This window comes from Rattus norvegicus, chromosome 10, assembly GCF_036323735.1.
Source record: "Rattus norvegicus strain BN/NHsdMcwi chromosome 10, GRCr8, whole genome shotgun sequence".
Lineage (NCBI taxonomy): Eukaryota > Metazoa > Chordata > Mammalia > Rodentia > Muridae > Rattus > Rattus norvegicus.
In genome coordinates this window covers 96,855,486-96,880,853 of record NC_086028.1, presented here as the reverse complement: position 1 = coordinate 96,880,853, position 25,368 = coordinate 96,855,486, and the positions used below count along the sequence as shown (strand labels likewise).

Here is a 25,368-nt window from a genome sequence, read left to right as displayed (position 1 = left end):
TAGCCTCCATAAACACACACAAACATACAGATAATTAAGAAAATATATCTTATATTTATGTTAATTTTACTTCATGTGAATTAGTGTTTGGCCTGAATATTTCTGTTCACTGCTTACAGTCCTTGTGTCCGTTCAGACCAAAAGAAGCCATCAAGCCCCTTAGAGCTGGAGTTACAAAGAGTTGTGAACTACCACAGAGATACTGGGAACTGAGTTCTGGGCTTCTGGAAGAGCAGCATGTGGCTCTTAATCTGAGCATCTACGATTCCTTATAAAGAGGAGCATTGATTATTTTTACCCCAAACTTCTTACTTAATGCTATAGTTTTATTAACAATATGGTAAATTTTCATAATTTTTGGAAGAATACAATATTTATCTTTTACAATTAATATGCTTAATTTTATTAGTTCATATAACATACATGGACGTTCCTATATAAAAGACTGGGTAGGCTATGTGTGATGGCATGAATCTTAGCACGTGGGAGGGTGATGGACAAGGGTTGCTGTGATTCATGTGCTAACCTGAGCAGTGCAACCAAACCCTGTCTCAGAAGAGCAAAAGTGAGAGTTTGTATAACTGGAGTGATTCTCTCTCCCTTTCATAGTTCCTCTACAGTGCTGTCTCCAGCCTCATACACCTTTCTGTAGAAGTAAGCACAGTTTTTAGTTATTTTACCTTAACATCCAACCATTAGGTCATTGTCCAGTGACTTTAGTTTATAGATTTCAACTTGCTGGTTCTGCAGGATTTGAAGTGGCCAGTATGGGGTTAATGGAATAATTCCTTTTTAATATGATAATATAATCTGATGGAAAATTCACTTAGTTCCCCCAAAAGTGTCTGATTGCAAACATGACAGTCATATATTTCTTCCCATTTCAATTAGGACAGCATTCCTTATGAAAGATAAATTTTCTAGCATAGAGAGAAACAAATCAGCCCTATTTTTAACCACCCAGGCAGTTAAAAGCAGAGCTGAGATGTGGATTATGCATTAGATGCTGTTTATAAACTTGCTAGATGGGCTTATGTGCAGAGTTTGGGATAGTGAGAGAATCAAATGAAGCTCAAAAAAATTAAACATAATAAATGCCATCCCAGGGTTCCGTTTAGCTTCCTGAAGCGGGGCAATTACACTGTACCACAGCACAGGGATATCAATCCCGACTCTCTTTCAAGCTTATCTTGCAGCCCCTTATGCCAAAACATAAGCAGAATTACTTTTTAAGCCTTAACTTTATGTGGCTGAAGCGAAACAGGGGGAGGACCAGGAGTCTTTAATTTTGCTCTCTACCTCCAGGAAAGAGTCTTTCAGAGAACTCATTCAGAAACTTTGACAACTTGCAAGAAGCTTTCTGTGCATGACTGAAGACCCTCACAGCAAACCAAGGACTGGCACATGTCCCAAAGTCTGGGGATGAGGAAATTCTGATGGGCTGTCAAAGCTTCTTTCTGTTGTGATTTCCAGGTGGGTTGTGCGGAAGACTTAAAAGACTCAGAATGTCTGCAAAATTACGGTTTTCTTAATTCCAACCACAGTGGAAATGTTATATGGCCAGTCTGGACTTATTACCTGGGCCTGCAGAGTAGGAAACTCAATCAAGTGAGACCTGGGGTTGGGATGCAGTTTTAGAACTTAAATCACCAGCAACAGAATTTAGTAGAATGCACTGGGTTAAAGAAAGCAGTGTAGTCGCAGTTTGGAAGCATACTGTCGCAGATGACGTAGCGCTGTTTGTGAATAGAAGGTCCCACCAGCTTCATCTAGGACTTTAGTCCCAAGGTCACACTTTATTTGTATACTACTTAAAGAAGCCATGGTGGGGTTAAGGAGGTACAATGACAACAAGAGGCAAAAAAAAAATTAAAACCATAAATATTTCACAAGTAGGTCACCTCATCACCTCAAAGTTCAGTTTTAGACTGATTGGAAGGACTGTGACATAATTTAATTTTAATGAAAATCGGCAAGATAGGTCAGTTGGAGAAAAATCTGTAAATTTAGAAATATACAGGAGAATGTTTAAAAATGAGAATGTAAAACACAAAATATACAAGATGTTGTCTCTCTTGTACTCTCCTCAGATGGTGGTAGAAGTAAAGAAGCTGAGAAGAGCCAAGAGTGAGCATTGAAAAGGGATATTCAGAGAGCTGCAGACTGGGTAGTCTCATTTTATTACACCTAAGCTAACATGGCTTGCACTGTGAGGTCAAGGTGATCCCATACCCAACTCCTGGTACTATTTTCAGTTACTTGAACGTAACATACTAAGAATAGGGCTTCAGAGATGGCTCAGTGGTTAAGAGAACGTTCTACTGTTGGAGTGGTGATAGGTTTGATTTTCAGCACCCACAGAGGCTAAGAACTGTCTGTAACTCTAGTTTTATGAGACCTAATACTCTGTGTCAGCCTCCTCAGAGACTGCACTCATGTAATGCACATACAAGCATGTGTACCCTTAAAATAAAAAATAAACAAATCTTAACCAATAAACCTAATATGCAATTGGTTCCCATAACCTGTTAAGCCTACTAATGTAGGCTAAACAATACAAGACGGGGGCACAAGGAAGTGATAAACTTCTTCAGAGGGTGCAGTGGAACACCTCACATGTTCAAGCCATCAAAACAAACACAGGGCTTGTCAAATAGTTTAATGCTCAGGTTCACATAAACACACTTGCACAGAAGTTTCAGACTTATCCAAGAATGTACCATCTTCTTTAAAAAAAAAAGTGTTGCCTCCTCAGCTTTTCCCCATCCTTTCTGTTAAAACTGTCCCCAGGGCACTTTTAACCTGAGTAACTTTCTAGAGCTGTGTGTTTTAATTACACATGTGAAGGATTAAAGTCAATCCCTGAGATTTGTAGCAACCGAGTGCATTTCTACAATGGGATGCGTTATCAAAAGATACTTTGAACCAGGGTAGGGGGAAGTACATAAAGCAGGTTAAGATATTAGGTTCAGTAAATTTGAGTGTGGGACAGACCATAATAAACATACTGTCTTTTTATCCTCATAACTGAGATTTTTATGTCAGTATCTATTTCTCATTCAAATCATCTGTTGATCTGTATCTAAGCCCTGAGCACAGACATTTCTCTCACCAGTCACCAGGCTTTTATTTCAGAAACATCTGGAACAACAATAGTGGGTGAATTTGTCGCAACCCTCACAAGCACTGCTGAGTCTGCCTGCACATGGAGAGCGTTGCTGTCAGGATCTCCACTTCTTCTTCCTGTCGACCTTGAGCCAGACTTTCATCACCAAGCTGCATTTCTTTGAGGAAAACTTTCTGAATGGCTTCAACATCCTAAATGCCAGGTGCCTAGCTCAATCTGGTAACCTCGGTTCCTTTCGCCATTCACAAATCCTTTTCCTGATTGCCTTTTGGCTATGTCTCTCACCAGTCCGCTGTGGTCCACTGAGGAGTGGCTGTGTGTGAGTGCTCAGAGCACACCAGCCCCTCAATGCCAAAATTCATACATGGATACTGTACATATCTCATTTATACCCCACCCTCTTCTCCTCCAACTCCTCCTCTGTCCCCTCATGGCCTCTTAAATTCACAACCTCTTCTTCCGTAATTGTTAGTGTGTGTGTGTGTGTGTGTGTGTGTGTGTGAGAGAGAGAGAGAGAGAGAGAGAGAGAGAGAGAGAGAGAGATTGTAAATCACAGTCCACTGAGTCCCCCATCTTGTCAGCCATCAGTTGACCTTACGACTCCTCAACTGAGGATGGGGCCTAGACTTCCTCCATCCATGTTGCGTGCTGTCCATTTGTACATTTGTGCTTAGGTGACCACCTGATTGAGATTTCTTGAGTTCCATTTTGTAGCTGATATCCTGCTCTTCCTGCTCTTAAAATCTTTCTGCTTCCTCCTCTGTAGCGTTCTCTGAGACTTCAGTGGGCATAGGCATTAAGCTATATCAATTGGGGGTGAGCATCTCCTAATCAGTACTCTGTGCTTGGAACTGCTGTGAATTCGGTTTTGGCCTCTGACTGCTGTAAAACAAAGCTTCTTTGAAGCAGGCTGAGACCTCACCTCTGCAAATAAGGAGAAGTCTTTAGAATGCAGTTTGGAATTATATGAGTTTAGAAAAAAAATGGCAGTGAGATTTTAAATGAAGGTTTTTGGCGTTTTATGTCTATTTTCTTTATAAATAGTGTATTAACTATTTTAACTTATAGCTTTTGTTGTGGGTATGGACTGTATGCACAGAAGTGTGTGTGTGTTTGTGTGTGTGTGTGTGTGTGTGTGTGTGTGTAGATAAGAGAAGGGTGTTGGGTGTACTGGTCTATCACTTTCTGCCACACGCCCTTGTTACAGGCTTTTTTTCTACATTATGTGCCTCAACGCTGGCATTCAAGCTCCAGTAACTCTCTACTTTCTTCTAACCATTGTTCAGTCACTCAGCCATTCTACATGGGCACTGGGGATTCAAACTCTGGTCCTCATGCTTGGGTCATAAACATTCTTACCTACTGAGCCATCTTCCTGGCCTTGTTTCTTTCTACAAGGCTCAGTCTAACTATTTCATCACGGCAAACATACTTGTGCAAGTGTTTTGAGCACTTTGCAAGAACCGCGTTACAATCAGTGCTCTCTAACTTTTAGACCCTCTTGCCTTGTGATCTCTGCCTCAGATCCTAAACCAGGAACCAAGCCCTGTTACCTCTCTTCTGCCCAGCTACAGGATGTAGGTATCTTTATTCAACCAATAGTTGTAAATTAAGGAGCCAAGTTTGCAAACAAAAGCTGTTACTCACTCACAGTTGGCTTGAGACTTGAGACAACTGAAGTCTTAGAATATGTGTGCAGAGGGCCAGGAACAGACCCATGCAGGTTCCATGGTTGCTGCTTCAGTCTCTGTGAGCCCCTTTGAGTCCTGCTTAATTGATTCTGTGGAGCTTGTTCTCTTGGTGCACTTGACCCAAGACTTCTCTACACTTTCCCTGGGTCTCAGAGACTTTTGTAAAATCTTAATTCTAGCACTGATGAATATATTATCATCTTCTTTGTATTATCAACAAAATTGATAGTTCTAAAGGGAGGACATTGCTTGCTCTTCTGCACATATTTGTTACTTAATAAATGGTTGTAGACTGTGTACATAGACGGGTAAAGTGTTGAGGGAATACAAAATCTACTTTTCATCGATAATGCTAATGCAATCATTTCCTGGCTAAACTATTTGGGTGTTAAGCAGTGAGTTGAGAACTCTGTGATTATCTTAGACAGCCAGAATATCCTTAGAAATGTTCCAATGTAAACACTAAATTTTATCTTTCTCTCCTCTTTAGATCTTTCCACCTTCTGTCTTCCTTCACCCTCCTCCCATTGTTATCTGATCAACCCAATGTCTGGGCGAGGTCATGAGCTTATAAAATCATCATAGGCAAAGCATAGTAATTTAATTTTCTGCCTCTTAGTTTTCTTGCTGCTCTATTTGCCTTTGGCATCCACTAAACTCTGATGGAGTAATAACTGTTGTTACTTCCTCCTGGGTCCATGGTGAGACAAGAAGCAACTTCAAGTGAAAAAAAATCAGCACTGTAAGGAAGTGTCAAGAAGCAATGGTTGAAATTCCTCCTATCAGGTTTCAGACTTAATGATCAATGATACGTTTATTTTAAATCGAGCTTTACTGTATGTTCACTCTTACTATGTGTGTCTATGTATTTGGGCATAAGCTTTCCTCATAGTCTATGTGGAGACCACAGCACAGCTTGTGGGAGTCTATTCTCTTCTTTCATATGGGTCCTGGTTATGAAATTCAGGTCATCGGGGTTGATAGCAAGCACCTTTTCCCTGCTGAACCACATCACTGGTCTCACCTCACTGTTTTAAGCTTCGTATGGTAAACCATGAGAAGGGTAAACTCTTATTAAGGCAGAAGAAGGGTCGGTGACTATAACAGAAAGGAAGGGAAAGGGTAAGAGGGATACAGACCGAGAGCTTGGCGTATATTCACTCTACGCTGAAACCAATGGTGCTGATGGACAGATGTAACCTGCACCCCACATCATACAAAGGAAGCTCTATTTCGAATACAGCAACATATGACCTACCCACATGTATATTTAACAACTTGAAACATCACACATATATTTACAAATATATTTAAATGGCCTAAAAATGACACACACACCCCAGCCATAGAGACTATGAAAACCTGACTCTGAACCCTACTTCAAGTCTTCATTCCTGAATCCTTTGTCCTCCTTTGGGTTGGAGTTGTTTTCTGTTCAGCCAAAGGATTTAAAAGAGTAGTGGGCAGGTTTCCAATTTTCCCCACAAAATGCAGGATATCCCATTACCATTAATTGCAATATGCTTTCTGTATTCCCTTTTCAAGAGAAGTGTTGGGATAAAAAATGTATAGGTTCACCCATCAAAGACAAGGCTCTGGCTACCATTTGGATTGCACAGTGTATTTTTGGAAAGAAGTCTTGGAAGGAAGAATGGAAAAAGACAATCTAACAGTAAGAGACACCATCGCAAAGCAAGCCACAGGCATGATTGATTCCAAAATCCCATTGCAGGGCTATAAACTTTGAAAAAGATTGTTTCTTCCTTTTAGTAATATGTCAATCATTCCTAAGGCATGATATATATGTGTGTATCTGTGTGTGTGTGTGTGTGTGTGTGTGTGTGTGTGTGTGTGTGTGTGTACATTCACATGTACTTTGCTGCCTCTATGGGTGTTAGAAGCCAGGAATTGGTTCTCTCTTTTTGCCATGTGGCTCTAAGGGATGGAACTCAGGGGATCAGGCTTGGTGCCAGTGTTTTTATCTGCTGAGTCATCTCCCTAGCTCAAGACACCAAAGTGTAACTCTCCTCTTTATTTAAAAACAATTTTAGTATTACATAAAAAAACCCTATAAAATAGTACCCCATTATCTGGCACAGGTTAAAACGTGACTTTAGTGTTCCGGTCCGTGTGGTAGCACTTACCCTGCATGCAGAAGTCCCTAAGCCCTACGCTCAGTTCTAACAAAATGAAATTATAGCTTCAAACACTGCCACACCTTAGGAGACAATGCCAACATTGAAATGATACCTTGACTGGAGCTGAAACGATCCTCCCCAAACTGAATTATAAAAATTATACATGTTTGACAATCCTAAGATTTACCACTTTCTTGGGTTGTCTCTAGAGATGTGTGGTGATTATAAATTTTATCAGTTTTCAGACCAGATATGATTTTTAAAAGTTATGTCATCTGAATGGTTGGGTCTTGCTACAAGTGAACTCACACAAGTCTTTATCATTGAGTACCTATTCATTCCATTGTTATTGTTTTGAAATAGACATTTAGGGAGTGGGCATGGGCCCGGGTTAGATTCTCAGCTCCGGATACACTGTATGGGAAGGGACACTTGTGAGTTCAGTACTAGGGCAATGGAGATATTGTTAGTTCTATAAGCTTAAAGGCAGTCTGGTCAAGTCTGTGTCAGGAAGACAAAAAACAGGCTCTCACAGATGAAATCTAACAAAGCATTACAGAATTTCTTGTGCATTAATAATAATTTCGAAAGCTTTACTGTAGCCAAAAATACTGTGTCAACATTATCACGATCATGCTTTCAATTGCAATATCTAGAAAGTTTAAATTTGCATTCTTGTGAAAATATGTAGAGAAAACTCATATTATTCATTCCATTGAGTCCCACCTAACTTCGTGCCCTTTTTCTTTCCCCACCCAAACCAATTTGCACCCCCCAAATATTCTTGGGGGTGTGGCCTTCCATCCCTGGGTGGTTGACGTAGCGTGGGCTACAGTCTTCAAGAAGAATTGGCCCTTCTTCTTTAAGATACTACGAATTGACAAAAGCTTCTTGTCTAGTGGTGGGACTTTGTGTTCACCATCCTTTTCCATGCTGTTTGTTCAGGATTAGGGTCACACACGTACATGCTATAACAACTTCTGTGACTCTGTCAGTTCCTAAATGCAGCTGCTCTGCTCTATCCTGAAGACAGGGTTTCCTTGTAATCACACACCACCTCTGGCTCTCACACGCTTTCCCAAATGACCAATGAGCCTTGGGTGGTGCAGTACACAAGTTCCATTTCAGACTAGACACGGCCGTCTCCTATTCTCTCCATAGTGGTCAACTCTGTGTCTCTGTGTCAGTGCAAGTGGCAATATCACTTTGAAGATTCCCGAGCTCAGAGAATGTTTCTGGTTTTGAGACGATGTCTCTAAAGATATAATATTTGCTTAAGGTACAAATCGGTTTTTTTATTCTATACATCTTAATATCCAGAAAGGGGCTGTTGAGCTAGTAAACCCTTATCCCACACTTAATTTAACCTGCTTTCAGAGTAGTAACAGATAACATGAGAAAAAGATGTGCGAAGGAGTCAGAAAAACATGGGTGTGACGCTCAGAGTTGTCTTTTAGCAGCTAACTGTATATCCCTTCTGAAAGTTTGCTCATGTGTCCTGAGAATGGCCTTTGCTGCCATGCCTCAAGGGTTTATGTGGGATAAGTAGGTCTTTAGTAGACATTGCTTTATTTTTACATAGACTTTCAATTTGTTCAATTGTAGTAATCTACCAGGTGGGTGGAATCTGTTCTGTATGATGCATTCTATTGTGTTTCTACTGATCAAGGCTTGTAACTAACTTGAGCCATGAGCTTGTCAAGGAGCCATGCCTTGTGTGTGTGTTTTTCCTGAGAGCTGTGGCAAAACTTGCTTGCACACTAGTTATGCCCACTACAGCTGGGATTCTCCATTCCCCTATTCCCCAGGAAACACAAACCAATCTGTTGCTACTGCTGACAATTTATAGAGGAAGGAAAAAGTACAAAACTTTCCAAAAGACATTTTCTTCCCAGTGGGATTGCTTTTTCTTTCCCCTCTTTTCTTTCCCCATTATCTTCAAAATGAATCAAAATTTCTGAATTATCTTGGTAAAAATGTTTTGTATAGGAATATCTAACCCGTTTATTGAGTGGGTAGTCTTGGTCTTTGTTCAGGCTTAATGAAAGATGCTGTTTATTGTAGCCAAATTGTTAAGTTGAAAAGGCAACAAGAGAATTCTTTTCACTTAAACAAAGTACATGAGAAAACTTTCCGAAAGAAGAACTAAATATATCTAAGGTTACGTGACTTGGTTCATTTTCTAGTATTAAATAATTTACATGGTCCTTGATGGATAAAAATCACTTAAATCTGCTTATAAACTGTCTTAAATCATTACAAAGATTACCAAATAATCTTCTCTCAGATTATCATTATTATTATTATTATTATTATTATTATTATTATTATTATTAATTGCTATCAGATGTCCCTATCATTAAACCTAATTGATTTGTCTGTAAATCCTGTAAGTAGGAGTGAACTCCTGCTGGAAATTTCCTCACTAACTCATGTCTCACTAGGACACTCATCTAGGCGTGTACATTCCTCTTCAGAGAAACTCGTAGAGATCTACGATACGGCCTCTAAGTATCTTAGAATTGATGCTCCCTAGAGAGACCCCAAACAGAAATATTACATTTGGAGAAGATTAGAGACAGCCTGATCATAGTCAGACTGTCTGGGAATCTTGTAAATGACTGTTTCCTTGCACGCAAATCAGGTGATTTCAACAGATGAGTGGAAATATTCGCTGAAAATTTAGTTTCCACATTTAAAGTAAAACACTTCACCTGGCTGATTGGCAAAAAAAGGCATTTTGTCTCCAGCTTCATGAAGGAATAACAGACAAGTGGAATACATACATACATACATACATACATACATACATACATACATACATACAGACAGACAGACAGACAGATATAACCACACACATGCATTTTGGCATCTTTCACTAAAAAGTCACTTACATCCCATCACATCACACTGATATCACCTTGTGGAGAATACTTGAGATGCAATCTCCTAATTATTTGGTGCAGTGTTGCTACAATAAGCATGCATGAGTGTTTTCATACAGTAACTGAGAGAATTGAGAATCTGTTCTCTTTTATCTACATCTCTCATTTCCTCCAACACCAGCCTCTGGAAATTACACGCGTCTATTCTAGCTCAGCTCTTACCCATTCTTCATATGAATAAATCATTCAGTACTTGACTTTATGTGCCTGGCTTGTATAATGCCTTTTTTTTAATTCATTCACGTATGTTAGGGTTTTATTTTAATTTTATAATTTCCTCATCGCTTCTCTCTCTCCATCTCTTCTTATGCAGTCCCTAACTCTTAAATTCATGGCCTCTATTTGTTTACACACACACACACACACACACACACACACACACACACACAGAGGGGGAGAGAGAGAGAGAGAGAGAGAGAGATTATATAATATTACTTGTGTATATATATCTATATCTATATCTGTAGATAGAGGTATAATTTTAGGGTTGACCATTTGGTATTGAATAAGCAATTGAAAGGTTCTTTTGGGGGAGATCATTTCTTCTGTTTTTAAAATGGAAATGGAACAATATTCTAATACAATTTGTTTCTTTAGTGGTTTTGCCCATTTATCCCCATTAATCTGTTGCCAACATCTACATTAAGATTGTGTTTCACATTTGTGATTAATGGCACACTGAATGCACATGCAAATTTAAGGAGGTGTCTTTACTTCAACTCCACGGACTTCAGAAATGGGACTGCTAGATGCTAATTATAGTTTTATATTTTATTGTATCATCTATATGTTATTTTCTTCCTATGTGATACTAATTGCAAGAATTCTCTTACCTCTGGAGAAAATATCCCTAGATCACATTTTAGGGATGGTCACCTTTCTGAAACCGCCCCAGATTCTTCATGACTATGTTCACATGTTGATGAAGTATTTTCTATAACTTAGAACTTGAATAGAGGTTATAGGTTATAATATGCAAGGTATAGCGGAAATACACATAGTGGGCAAGAAAAAGAACAAGATAAATGAACACAATAAATATACTATGGTACTCCAGGCAATGAAGCAATGACAGACACTCTGAACCCAGTGGCCACAGGATACTGCAAAACCATAAAAAATAAAATAAAATAAATAAATTACTATTTCTAGTAGCCACCCAGTCAGATATTGCTATAAATCCAGAGGAGAGGAACAGGTTATTATCTACACTGCACGGAGTGATGTGTTTTAATCAACACAGCCTGTTTATTGGTTTAATGCAGCTGATATAGAGATCTGTGAATGAAGTAGAAACAGGATTCAGTTTATATGCGATGTTTAAGTTAAGCATAATCGGGCTGGAGAGATGGCTCAGTGGTTAAGAGAACTGACTGCTCTTCCAGAGGTCCTGAGTTCAAATCCCAGCAACCACATGGTGCACCTGTAATGAGATCTGATGCCCTCTTCTGGTGTGTCTGAAGACAGCTTCTGTGTACTATTATATAATAAATAAATAAATCTTTTTTTAAAAAAAAAAGGTAAGCATAATCTCTAAAGTCAAATAAAGCACTATGTCTGCTAATACTAAAAGCCAAATCAGATTCTATCAAAGACAAATAACAAACTGTATGTGTGCACATTTTAACTTCACTTCGTGTGTGTGTGTGTGTATGTGTGTGTGTGTATGTGTGTGTGTATGTGTGTGTATGTGTGTATGTGTGTATGTGTGTGTATGTGTGTGTATGTGTGTGTATGTGTGTATGTGTGTATGTGTATGTGTGTATGTGTGTGTATGTGTGTGTATGTGTGTGTGTATGTGTGTGTATGTGTGTGTATGTGTGTGTATGTGTGTATGTGTGTGTGTGTACGTGTGTGTGTGTGTGTGTGTTTCTAAGGTTTGAAATACGATAACATTATAAGTCACTAATCCACAAAAAATAAAATAATTAATTTAAATTCAGTGAATCTCAGTAAAATGATATCTATAGTTGCTGGTACCTAAGTCAAGGCAAGAATGTCCCTTCCTCCTAGAAACTTCCATTGGTCACTTTGTTTCATATATCACAAACTGCTCTGTACCCCCTGGTATCAACCAATCTTATGATTGTATAATGACTTTATTGAGGTATAATTGGTCACACCTATTAAAACTGCAATTCGATCAATTTTGACACACATGTACATGATTACAGTGGACAACATGAGTTGACCTATACCTTCTCTAACCTTCCATTCCACATCGTTTTCTACTTTTCCTCCTTAATCCCCATTCATAAGCGTACAGCCCTCTCTTCTTTTTTACCCAAAAAGTGTATATTGAATTTTATTTATTTTTATTGGATATTTTTATTAACATTTCAAATGTTATCCCCTTTCTCCCACCCCTTCCCACCTCCCCTCCCTGACATTCCCCTACACTGGAGGTTCAGTCCTCTCTTTTTTGTCTCTGTGTCTTCACTAGAATGCCCAAGAACGTGTCACAAAGAGACATAGTGTAGTCCATACTCTTCCTGGTTATGCTAGTGATTTCTTCAATGTCTGTGCTGAGCTATATATGTATAAACGGATTGCTGTTATTTATTGCTTAAGCAATCCTTGTGTGTGTGATAAAGAGACGGCGATGTAGAGGGAGACAGATGAGGGGAGACAGAAAGAGAGGTGTGGGGAAAGAGGGGAGAGAAGGAGAGGGAGAGGGAGAGGGAAAGGGAGAAGGAGAAGGAGAGGGAGAGGGAAAGGGAGAGATTGACTGTCCATGTCATTTCTTTATTTGTGAATGTGCAAATGGTTGATATATTTATAGTTACCAGTTTGGAATCATTACAAAAAAAAGGTTAGAAAAGCTATTATAAGGATATTTGTGTCTACAATATGTGCTTGAGTGAATACCAAAAGTGCAATGTTTTGGTCACTGCATAGATTCATTTTTAAATATTTAATTAATGGTCAATGGTTTTTCCAAAATAGTTTCACCAATAAACCTTTATACCAGCAATAAATTCGAACTGGAATTGTTTGATATCTTTTGCGAAAAGTTCTGTTAGTCAGTTTCTGAATTCTGGCAAGTGTTATTGACATATCTCCCAATCTTCCCACGGTTCTTTTGATTAAAACTTCTGTCTGACTATTCCACCAAATATCTGAAATAACTGTCAATGTGTTGCATTATGCTTAGTCACATTGATACACAAATACAAAAATTAAACTGACTCATCTCAATTTTGTGTTTCTGTAAAGAAACATTTTCAAAAACTCGAAACGTAAATAAATGTCTTTCAACTCTGAGTTGTAGATCATTGACTTTCAAGACATTTGATTTTAATATATTTATTTCACAGATGAAACTGGGAAAGACACTGTTCTCACGAAAAGCAAAGCCTTGCTTTGCATTTATAAGGATTTTGGAGAAGAATTAAAACTTAAATAGTTAACTGATGGCATACTAATGATGGATTGTGGGTAAGTGACAGCAAATGTTATGTACATCTTGCTGGCTGAATATGTATTTGGAAAAGCTGTACTGAAACCTTTAATACAAATACTGTATATAAAGTAGAATCAGATGGGAATAGAGCATCATTTTTTAAAATTATATCATGCTGTTCTCTATTCTTCACATCTCACCTTAGTCTTTGAAAAGATTTTCAACAGGGACACAACATGAGAACTGCTGCAGAGTGACTCACGGCTAGAGTTTAACAAAACCTCTAAAATAGAAAAGTGTATCAGTCAATGAAGAATAGTTTTAAGTCACTGTCTGTGCACACTAAACGTGTTAACTGTAGTCTCAATGAACAAGAATATGTTCAATACTACAAGACCAATAGCAGACATAGATAATCACAAAATTAATTAAATTAATTATATAAATAAAATTAATAAAATAAAATGAGAAGGGTTTGGTGGGAGAAAGGATTAAAGCTGGCTGTCCAGTCCACTAGATAAATCTGATTATTTTACAGGTGATAAGTTACAAAAGGGAACACTACTTTAACTAAAATTATGGGTATAACTAAGACAAATGCAAATATATTATTTTTTAAGGGCTATTATACTTACTATTTCTATACTATTTATTGTTATAAAATATATTATTTAGTTTTATATTATTCAATTATTTTATATTATTCAATTATTTTTGATAACATTATATATTATATATTATTCATATATATTATGTATTAGCACATATTATTTCAAGTATTACAAATTATATAGTATAAGACATTATTTAATATGACTTATATTATTTCATATATTATTATTAATTTATTATGTTATTTGTGAATATGTTGTATTTTATTAACATTATTTATTATTATATAAAATACAGTGTGCATAATATTATATATTGTATACCATAATATTTATTATTATATTTTATTTCTATTATTGCCCATAGAAAAATAATTAGATATAGAATTGCATGTTCAAACTGTCCTATTTACAACTGTTATCAAGCCGAAGAGGCAAAAATACTTCCAAATTATCTGAAAAATCACTGAAATTAAACAGTATATTTAAAATATGAACAATGTAAAATGTAATGGTACAAAAATCAAAGGAAAAAATCAAAGGATAAACTCAATGAATCCATGAAGATAGATATATCTGCCTTGACAGACACAACTGATTTAGATTATAACAAAAATAATTGATTTGATTTTTATCTTGAATCAATCCACTTCTCCCAAGCACAGGATCCACTTAAAAGATTTTGAGTGCAAAAGCAGATATGAAAGTTTTACAAAGAACTAAAAATGTCATAAAAAATCTAAGAGGCTGAAATTCACAATGCCCATCTCACTCTTGAAATTATTCTTAGCAATAGTTATAAATATTTAACATAATTCAAACATATATTATTTTTATTTCTATTCATGAGTAGAAACTTACAGCTCAGAATATGAAAATAATATACCATCCCACACAATATTATTTTTCCAATGAACAAACAGAAGGAAAATGATGTCTAATCATTGTGAAAATGAACTTCACAGTGCATAGGATATTATTATTATTAATTATCATCATTATTATTTTGTGAAATTCACTATATTGACCTTGCTCACCTCAAAAGAATCCTCTGGCCTTTACTTCTCCCAAGTGGTGAAATACAAGTTAATGTCTATGAGCATAATTAATTCAGCTGTATGCAGAGCCACGTGCTTATCAGTAAGGATATTTTAAAAATTCCATGGTAGTTACATCTTCATGTGTATTTCAAAAACGACTGATGATGTTTTTTCTCTATAATATTTTAATTAATTACAGGATAAGTATGAAGCACTTCTAACTTACTGCCCTGATTAAATAGCCAACATGCCGATAAGAAAGTTTCTATTACAGACTACTCTTCATTGAGAAGGTTAGAAAAATATAAAATAAAAATGATTTTTCCATTAAAACAATGTAAAAGGATAGAGACTGTGTCTTTTAAGTCATAGAAAGAAGGGTGGACTACAACATTTTATACTTTTTGTTCTTTCCAACAACTCTGAGGCTAATGGAAGCCTTTTCCCTTTCTAGAGCAATGTCTAGAAAATTATTGTGTCTTAATATTCTGAGTACGCCACTCCTTCTTGTCACTAAGTTAATTTCTGTACATTGCTGCTCTGGTGAAATATCCTGTTTCTCAATGGAGTCAATGGATGCTGGGAGGTTTCCATCAAAAGGTACTGTAACTTAACAAACCCATTCAAGAGTCTTAGATGGAATTAATTTCCTAATTAATAAAAATAAAAACTTAACAAACTCACTCAGTCTTAGATGGAATTAATTTCCTAATTAATAAAAATAAAAAATCAATATATCTGTTCAGCAAGACTAGGATAGCTTAAGCACAAAGTTTCCCTAAACATTGTAATCAGATTTATGATAATTTAGTTCATCCATGATGTCCTTGGTGACATTAGCAAAATGTCTTTGAAATAACAGTAGTAGATAAAGTTCACAGATGCCTACAGGTGCCTTTTGTCTTTTACAATTACTTAATTTAAAAACTAATAAAGCTACATTGAAAAGGAGTGATGAAAGTATAGGAAAGTTTAAAAAATATTTAAGCTCCTGGGAGCCTCATGTTTCCCTGGTGTCTGGGAAGACCTCCTCCTGCAGATAGTCATAGCCCCCGGTCGAGAGATGGGAACACCCACTCACCTCAGAATTTTTAACCCAGAAATGTTTCTGTCCAAAGGAAGAACAGGGACAAAAAAACGGAACAGAGACTGAAGGAAAGGCCAACCAGGGACTGCGCACCTGGGGATCCATCTACAGACACCAAACGCAACACTGTTGCCTTGGTTAAGAGGTGATTGCTGACAGGAACCTGGTGTGGAAGTCCGGCCAGCAACTGACCGTTGTCAGATGTGCGTGCTTGGAGCCAACCATCAGACAGAGCTCAGGGAACCTGGTAGAGGAGCTAATGGAAGGACTGGAGGAGCAAAAGGGGATTGCAACTCTATTGGAAGAACTACATAGGCTGGCCTGACCACCTACTTCTCCCAGAGTCTAGAACCTCCAACCAAGGAGTGTACCTGGAAGGATCCATGGCTCCAAATACATATGTAGCAGAGGGTGGCCTTGTCTGACAGCAACAGGAGGGGAGGCCCTTGGGCCTGGGGAGGCTTGGTGCCCCAGCATAGGGGATCCAGGAGAAGAGGGGTGGGAGAGTGCAAGTGGGTGGGTGAGCACTCTCACACAGGCAAAGGGGAGGGGAATAGGGAGGTTGGTGGAGCCGTAACCAACAGGTGGGATATCATGGGATGTGGGGGGATTGGTGGAGGAGGTAACCCAGAATGGGGATATCATTTGAGAAGTAAATGAATGGAATGATTAATCAAAACAATATTTAAGTTAGTATTTGGAGCAAAAATTCTTGAACATCATGAAGCTTAGTAGTTACTACATATATTTATTGAAAATTACATGTCATTTTACAGAAAACACTACGCTCTATAACTCTGAAGTCTTAAATGACCAGGGTTTCCCTTGACTAAAGGCAGCTGGCTCTCCCCAAGCAATGTGACTGTCTCAGGAAGTGCATATCTAGTGATTTATCTAAGCACCCTGATATCTCTCCCAGTCTCTTTTCTCACTCTATTTTCCCCTCTATTTTTCCCTCCCCCATTTTCTGTCTTTGATTAACCCCCCCTTTTCCTCTCACCCTCTATTCTTTCCATTCACATAAAAATACAGGCACACGATGACTGAAAATACAAAATTACTGTGGAATGATTAATAGTGTTGGTTTCTTTGAAAAACACAGACATGTTGTGGGAATGTGTCTTTCTTTTAAGCCCAAGTGATAGGTACAGATTATGATTCAAATTGTCCACAGCAGCTGACCATAATTTGCTTGTGCTCTAGGAGGGGCATGATTTTGCCAGCAGGAAATAGTTTCTGTGACTGTGTGACATATGGAAGTCTGCCATCTTTTCGGATGGTATACAAATGCTAGGGTTCCAACAAGTGGAGGAGTAGTAGATGGCTAGTGGTTGGTTGATGTTGGTTGTTATTGGTCATGGATAGTTGAGTAGCCATGCCCAAAGGAGAAAGAAAGAAAGAGAGAGAGAGAGAGAAGGAAGGAAGGAAGGAAGGAAGGAAAGAAAGAAAGAAAGAAAGAAAGAAAGAAAGAAAGAGAGAAGGAAGGAAGGAAGGAAGGAAGGAAAGAAAGAAAGAAAGAGAGAGAGAGAAGGAAGGAAGGAAGGAAAGAAAGAAAGAAAGAAAGAGAGAAAGAAAGAAAGAGAGAGAGAAGGAAGGAAGGAAGGAAGGAAAGAAAGAGAGAGAGAGAGAGAAGGAAGGAAGGAAGGAAGGAAGGAAAGAAAGAAAGAGAGAGAGAGAAGGAAGGAAGGAAAGAAAGAAAGAAAGAAAGAAAGGAAGGAAGGAAGGGAGGAAGAAAGAAAGGAAGAAAGAAAGGAAGAAAGGAAGAGAGAGGGAGGGGTGGGGGAAGAGAAGAAGGGAGGGAGGGGAGGAAGGAAGGAAGGGAAGGAAGGGATTGGGGGAAAAAGAAGAAGGAGGAGGATAAAAGGAGAAGGATAAAAAGAAGAAAAAGAAGAACAACAACAACAACAACAAAAACACAACAAGAAATGGAGAAATTAGATAATCTGACTGTGAAGATCAAACTTGCCACAAGGACTGTGATACCCCTAATCAGCGATCAGCAGGAAGTAGTCTAATGACATAGCCCCCTTTCCTTCCTGTCATTTTCTTTCTCTCCCATCCAGTGTTAGAGGGTTGAAAGGGTGGAAAATGGTAGAGAAGGGTGGAAGAAAAAGAACCCAGAAAGTAGCAAGATGCTGGCTGTAATTATAGCCAATCCTGTGTTATCTCATGCATCTGTCATTTACTGAAAATAGTTAAAACTCATCCTCTTCGCATTTTCAATGAATATCGTATATTATTCTATATTATAGCCATCATCTCACCCAGTGATCTCTTGAGATGCATTCTTTTGCTAAGCTGAAATTTCATACATATACAACATGTCTCCAGTGTCCACGAGTGACCTAGTCCCTTATAATGCATTCCTTTCAACTTTTGGGAGAGTTGACTTTTGCAAGTGGGCCTAAAAGTGAGGTCATCTACTTGTCTTCCTAAGCTGCACTTTCATTTAAAATACAATCCTCCACATTCAAGTCACCCAGGCCATTATAAATGCCAAGGCTCTCTTCTTTTGATGCATAAGAAGCATGCCTTCCTGAATGCGGGAAACATTTGCACAGTGGACAGATTCATATATATCAGAAATCCCTTGATTCTATATCACATTTTAAATATCGTTGCCATTATGTATGGGAAAAAAGCACATGCAATTTCATTTCATTTAAGTAATGCCTAGTAGTGGAATGGCTGGGTTGTATGGCCATTCTGGTTTTAATTCTGGGAGTTTCATAATTCCTGGATTACAGGAGATAGGCAATATACAATCATGACTACTTTGTTGTTCCTTCCCTTACAAGATGGCCCTTTTTAATTTTTTGTTAGAAATATAATCCATCAATATGTAACAGCAAGCCTTGCAATCATTCCTTGCCTAAAGTTTACTTCAAAGATCTAGTGTGTGAGATGTTCTGTGACCTCAAGAGATGGGAAGCAGGCTCTCTCGGTTATGTGAGTGAAAGTTCTTAGATATGGTACAGGGACATCAATACTGGAGATGCAAGGATGGGCTGTGAGGCTTTCCCACTAGATCTGCACATCCTACTGACACTTCACGGATCTGGTGGTCCTCTTGCTGTCTCGTCGAGCACTTCCCTGATTTAATTTCTTCAAGTAAGAACCTCACTTTCACAAGCACTAAAAGGAAGAAAATGAAGAGATGGGGAGCAGAAGGCAGTGACCCAACGTGAACCCCAAGAGTCTGGATGTTTTCCATCAATCTTCTCTTTATTCACCTTCTTCCCTTACTCCAAATAATGTTCTACACTCTAAGGGGCTGAACGGTCATTAGGTTCTTAAAGTTGGTTGGCGTGAATCTTCATCAAAGTCCCTTCATCCTGGTAGACTATAAGTTCTGAAACTGCTTTTTCTTAGTTCCTTGAGGACTTGCCAGGATGTGTTTTGACCATATTCATCCTCCCCCAAGTGTTCCCCTCTGCAGTCCACACCCAACCCACCTACGTTTGGGGAGTCTTCTTAAAAATGAAAATAAAAGTCAAGTCCAATCTAGTTTGGCAATCAGTAGGTGCTGAGTCGGTTTTCTCCTACAAGTGTACACTGTGGTTGTGAATGCTTGCTCTCTGCTGAGTCAGTCTCTCTCACACGTCTGTGGGTTTCTGAAAAATCTGTTGAAATTTGGAATTGCTGTTGTGTCTTTGCCAATTCTCTTCCACCATTGTGTTTCATTTTCTTTCTTTTGATATTGAAGTGCTGTAATTTTACTGGGACACTAAAACGAAGAAAGAGAAAAAAAATGTACATAATGGGCCATTTGGCAGGTTTAAGCAGTCATTTCTCATTTAAACTGTACATTTTTAATCTTGTGTATATGTAGTGTATGTGGTGGGATGTGTGTATCAGATGTATGTACTTGCTAGTGTCCTGTGTTTTTACAGTGACTGCCCTGAGCCTAGTTTTGGTCTCCACAGTTCTACCCATTTGTACACAGAGGAGGACAAGCCCAGACTGTGTTTCTGACCGTTTGTATCACAGGAAGCACCTAAGTCAACATCAGATATCTTCCTCTTCTGTTATCCACTTTTATTTTGTTTTATTTTACCTTACTGGGACAGGATTTCTTACTGGATTTGAAACTCATTGACTTGCTAGACGGACAAACCAATGAGTTGTAGGGATTCTCCAGTATCTCCCTCATTTCCCCTGGGGCTGAGTTCACCGGCACGCTAGTGCGCCTGGACTACGTGGATGCTAGGAATCTGAACTCATGTCTTCGTGCTTGTTCTGCTGGTATGCTACCCTGTGGTGACTTTACTGAGGCATCTGTAGCCACAGGATCACAGAGGACAAGCCTCGGCTGTGTCTCCAACCCTTCTTATCACAGGAAGCACCTTGTAACGTTTCCTGTGTAAGGTTATAAGGAACTCTTACAAATGACCTAATTAGTACAGTTAAATGTGGCAAACATGATCAGAACTACTGTCACTTTTTAAAAAGGGTCTGGTGGGCAGTTTCAAAGTTTGGAATATCCATATTCCTTCATGTATCCCAGCCTACCTTTGAGACAAAGAACTAGACCTGACCCTAGACCGTCTATGGATTGCTCAGGACGTGTCAGGTGTGTGTTGCACATCCCAGGGTCTTTAAGGACTGTATCTGCCATATTCAGTACAGTAATCCTCTGAAATTGCTTTAAGTTCGGTCTCATCCTTCCAAACCTGAGAGGGACTGCTTCAGTTGTCTCTCGACTTTTTGTATGAATCTCAAATGCCCAATACGTGACAGTTCACGCATACGCCTCTTCTCTAAACAAGGTAGCAACATACCAGCCAAGCAGAAACCCATCCAACAGGAGCAAAACATGAACAGACTTTGCTCTGATCACCACACCCCACTTAAGGTAGTTGAAAGTACGTCTGATTTTCTCAGAATCCTCTGCTGCGGTCAGTTCAAACTGCTATGAGGAAACACTTAACAAAAAACATGTCTACTTCTCCAAAACTGTGTACTTTGGAAATTCCAAGTTCAGGGTTCTAGTAGCGTAAGGATCTGAAGAGAGACCTAACTTCTGTGAATATATCATAAAGTAGGGAGCATACACGCCCTCTTGGGTTTCCATTATAAGGATATTAAATCAATCTATAAGCACACACTCTCATGATTTGGTCTCCTCCCAAAGTCTAGTTTTCCAATGTTATCACTTATCCCATGAGGATTTCAACATTTTACTTGCAGAGGACCACAGATATTCATCTGTGGGTACCTTCTCCCCCGCAAAGCCACAAATGCATCTAAGACTTGAAATCACATTGTGAAATCCTTCTGAGTTGGTTAATTATTTCACAAATAATTTGCTGTATTAAATGAATTTAATATTTGTCTGTGGAGGTAGAATTAGTGTATGCTGGGTGTAATTGAAAATTTGGTTCTTTTCTAGGTCTTTGCATTAAAGATTTTCAAACATACTGGAATCTCACCCTTGTTTATTCCTGTTGCTATGATAACAATATTCCAACAAAAGGAAACTTAGGAAAGAAAGGGCTCTATTCCAGCTTACATTTCCTGGGTACAGCCTGGTATTGTTTGTTGAAAGTCAAAGAAGAAACTCCAGTCAATCACGTCATGTCTAGTGTCAAGAAAAAAAAATGCACGAATGCTAGTTTGCTTGCTGGTTCTCAGATCTATTTGTCTGCTCTGAAATATTTCAAGACCCCTGGCTAGAGAATGGTGCTTCCAAGAGTGGGCTGTGTCTTCCACAATTAATTAACCTAACTAAGAGAGTTCCTCACAGATAAACCTAATACAGATAATCCATCATTATAATGCTCTTCCTCTGATGATTTTAGTGAGTGTCAATAGCTCAAGCTGACCATCATAGGACTATTTTCATTCTTCCTGGATATGAAAAAGTTGATTGACAACAACAAACCAGCAATTGCTGAGTGTGAGCATGGTTCTCCTTTCAAAGGACAAGAATTCCAAAAACATAATTTAATCAAGATGCTAGGTGCCCTTAATTCCAGCCATTTCTGATTATCAAACAATTTCATCTGTGTAAAGCTATTAGAGATATAACAGATGCTACTTTGCTTTTATATGTGTCATTAAATGGATTATAAATTATTCTCTCCACATTCCAGAGAGTAATTGATATCTGATTGTTTCAGGTGGTCCTCCTGTCTGTGGCTGAGCCTCAATGGAGAGTGCTGACTCCTGGTTGACATCTGCACGAACTGTACAGTGTTCTGATCTGTCTCAAGTTAATGAGTCTTCAGGGTATATTTAAAAGCTAACTTTCCATGTTTTGCTTTAACAATGTATAAACCCACAGATGATTTTTTTTGGTAGGATGACAGCATCTTACAATGTGCTAACCTTAGTTTTAGAGAAAAATGCAAACCTTAATATTTTGTTTTAATCAGCAATGTCTACTAAGGTAAAGTTCTTAAAACTTGGAAAGGGAAAAAGAAAGTGAACTTCACATAAGTAGTACTTGGAAAAAAAAACCCAACCTCAAAAATTCAAACTAGATGCATGAAAGGAAATGGATCACGTATTTTGTTTTCCTCTGAGTGATGACAGGACTAAAAATGAAAAAAAAATGCTATGCTTGCTTGGAAAAGCTACCATTTAGAAAAAGTTAGACTTTAAATGATCTCTTGGGCTTTACCATGTTACTCAGGACTGTCGACACAGAGAAATGAGAAATTACAATTACTGAAATGTTGAGAAATGACCCAGACGGTGCCAAGTCCATGTCCCCTATTTCTCCTTTTCCTGCACTTTGGTCCAACTACACAGCCACAGATACTACTGAGCCAAAACTGGGGAGTTGGGGTGCTGGACTGGGCCTATTCCATGATGGTTCCATTGGGTTTACTCAGGAGAGTACATACAGGGTCATTTAATGTGATAAGATTTCGTTCACCCACTCATGTGAAATTGTCTAAAATGTCTACGTTTTCCAGAGACACTTGGACAGTGATATTCACTATAGAGACCATGCCAAACTCCAAGTTACAAAGCCTTATTCTTGGCAACAACTACTGACAATTTCCATTTACAATGAGAAGGAAGACAGCATACCATGTTGCAGTCAGCCCTGGGGTCTGTCTAGTGGATACAGACAACACATTGTCTTTGAGTCAACATGCTTTTCTACTGAAATGTTTCTACATTCGAATTACATATAATTTAAAGGGACAAAGATATTCTTTTACCTCATTTAACTATCCTTTTGGGCTTTTAGTCAATGGTACAAAACCATTTAACGTGAAAAATGGCAGCAAACGTGGGAATCATAAAAATAATATCTTGCTCCTCTGTTCAGACATACATTACAAGCAGTCATTATTTTTTTTTAAAGATTTATTTATTTATTATATAAGTACACTGTAGCTGTCTTCAGATACACCAGAAGAGGGCATCGGATCTCTTTACAGATGGTTGTGAGCCACCATGTGGTTGCTGGGAATTGAACTCATGACCTCTGGAAGAGCAGTCGGGTGCTCTTAACCACTGAGCCATCTCTCCAGCCCACAAGCAGTCATTATTGTTGGGTTGTTTTGGGACAGAGTCATCAGAGAATGACAATTTTAAAAGTATTTACTCAGACCTCAAGATCACTTGGTCCCAATGAGAACATCCAGCGCCATCTAGAGTGACCCTGCGTCTGTGAGGTTCAGGATCTACCCTTTCTCCTTGCACACGTTAATTGCTCTAGATACTTCCCATGATTTATTTGGGATTGTATTCCTTTGGATTGCATTGCACATCTTTTTCTCATTCTTAACTTCCCCTGTTTGGGATTTGCTTAAATAAAGCAAGTATTCTGGGGTCAAAACTTTGCTCTGTGTGAAAGTTTCCTGGGTCGTCTCTTTTTTCTTCCTTAAACTGACACACTCATCTGCTTCGCTCAGACAGCTGCCTCCAGGTTCCTCTTGCCTTTCCCTTCTATTCTTCTGGAAGATTGGTTTTAACTCTGCAAGAGCTAAGCCAAATTTCATTTGTGATTAAGCTTCAGTCAGGTTTGGACTGAAAGTACCTTGTACTTCTCACCTTCAATCCTGGCAGTAATGGCATGGCATAGCTGAGTTCCCAGTTACCGTATCTTTCTGTAACTACACTTGTGCCTCAAGAGGCCAGAAGTAGGTATCTATGAAGTGGAGTTAGAGTAACAGACTTCTCAGAGTACCACCAAGTCACTGGAGAGTGAGCTCTGGTCCTGTGCGAGAGTAGCCAAAGCACTTAACCAATAGAGCCATAGCATCCTAAGTGCCTTTTCTTATCTTTAGTGCTTGTTTTATAAGGAATGTCTCTCCTCCCTCTGTTCAAAAACACTAGAGCATTAGTTCTCCATGACTATTGTCTAGAATCTTAGGCAAAATGAGCACACAGATGGCCCTCAACTACTCCACGAGTGCAGTGGTTATTGTAAAACATCTGGGAAATGATGTAACTATTCAATTTTCTCTTTTATTTTAGGCAGGGATGTGGACTACTGAATTTCTGTAGCCATCATGAAGAAAGACTTTATCATTTGAAAAGTCACTGGATCGCTGGATATCTTTCAGAAAAACAGCATTCTAAGTGATTGATATCTTATTTATTAGCGATATGTAATGAATGCCTTAAAGATCTTTTGTCAAGGATTAGAATATATATTTCAGGTATGCATTGTTCTCGCCTCTGCCCATGAAAGAGCCATAAACTAACAATCAGCTTACAGAATCTCCCTGAAGGTTAAAATACTTTTGCATTGATATTCTTCTACATTAGAATCATGCATTTGCAGCTTTGGTGACCTGCATACTAATGCTATATTCATAAGTGAGATTCTGTTGTTTACTGTGATATGACAAGGGACTGTGGGACTAGGTATGTGTTTTTTTTTTTTTTTCGGAGCTGGGGACCGAACCCAGGGCCTTGTGCTTGCTAGGCAAGCACTCTACCGCTGAGCTAAATCTCCAACCCTCTAAGGTATGTATTTTAATAAGTACTATATGCAGTGCCCAGATTCATTACCTGCCTCACAATTACTTAGGGAAAGCTTTCAGGTAGCATTTATTACTCCCTACTGGAACAAGAAGATGTAATAAAATTATTATAGATTATATTAAATTGTGATTTGAGTATGAACAACAAGGTAGTTGGTTTGAGATATTTACCTCATTAATACACCGTGATTTTTGTTTCCTACATGAGAAGAAAGCAGGAGCTTCCTCTAAGTGAGTCCAGGATACACATAATAAATGCCCCTGGGTCATTAGGGACATGTAAAAGCTTTTGAGAAAACATGCAGGGCAGAGCAAACCTACAGGTTTGCAACACAGGAAGCCCTCGTTACTACCAGTAAAGCCTATATCTGCAAG

The 25,368-nt window shown here is 38.5% G+C and overlaps 2 long non-coding RNA genes across 3 annotated transcripts in view; both read left to right on the top strand.

Moving 5' to 3' along the window:
• Window positions 1–1,310: 1,310 nt before the first annotated feature.
• On the top strand, window positions 1,311–13,717 carry LOC108352154 (uncharacterized). Its single transcript, XR_001840312.3, has 3 exons — window positions 1,311–1,473; window positions 2,091–2,167; window positions 13,219–13,717. It is a non-coding gene; the product is annotated as an uncharacterized LOC108352154 (long non-coding RNA).
• Window positions 13,718–14,958: 1,241 nt separating this feature from the next.
• The window catches only part of LOC108352153 (uncharacterized), a 54,560-nt gene continuing 44,150 nt past the window's right edge, over window positions 14,959–25,368 (top strand). For both annotated transcript variants that reach the window (XR_001840311.3, XR_005490517.2), the window contains exons 1-3: window positions 14,959–15,248; window positions 22,165–22,273; window positions 24,482–24,666. This is a non-coding gene — a long non-coding RNA (uncharacterized LOC108352153). The remainder of the gene's footprint in view (window positions 15,249–22,164; window positions 22,274–24,481; window positions 24,667–25,368) is intronic.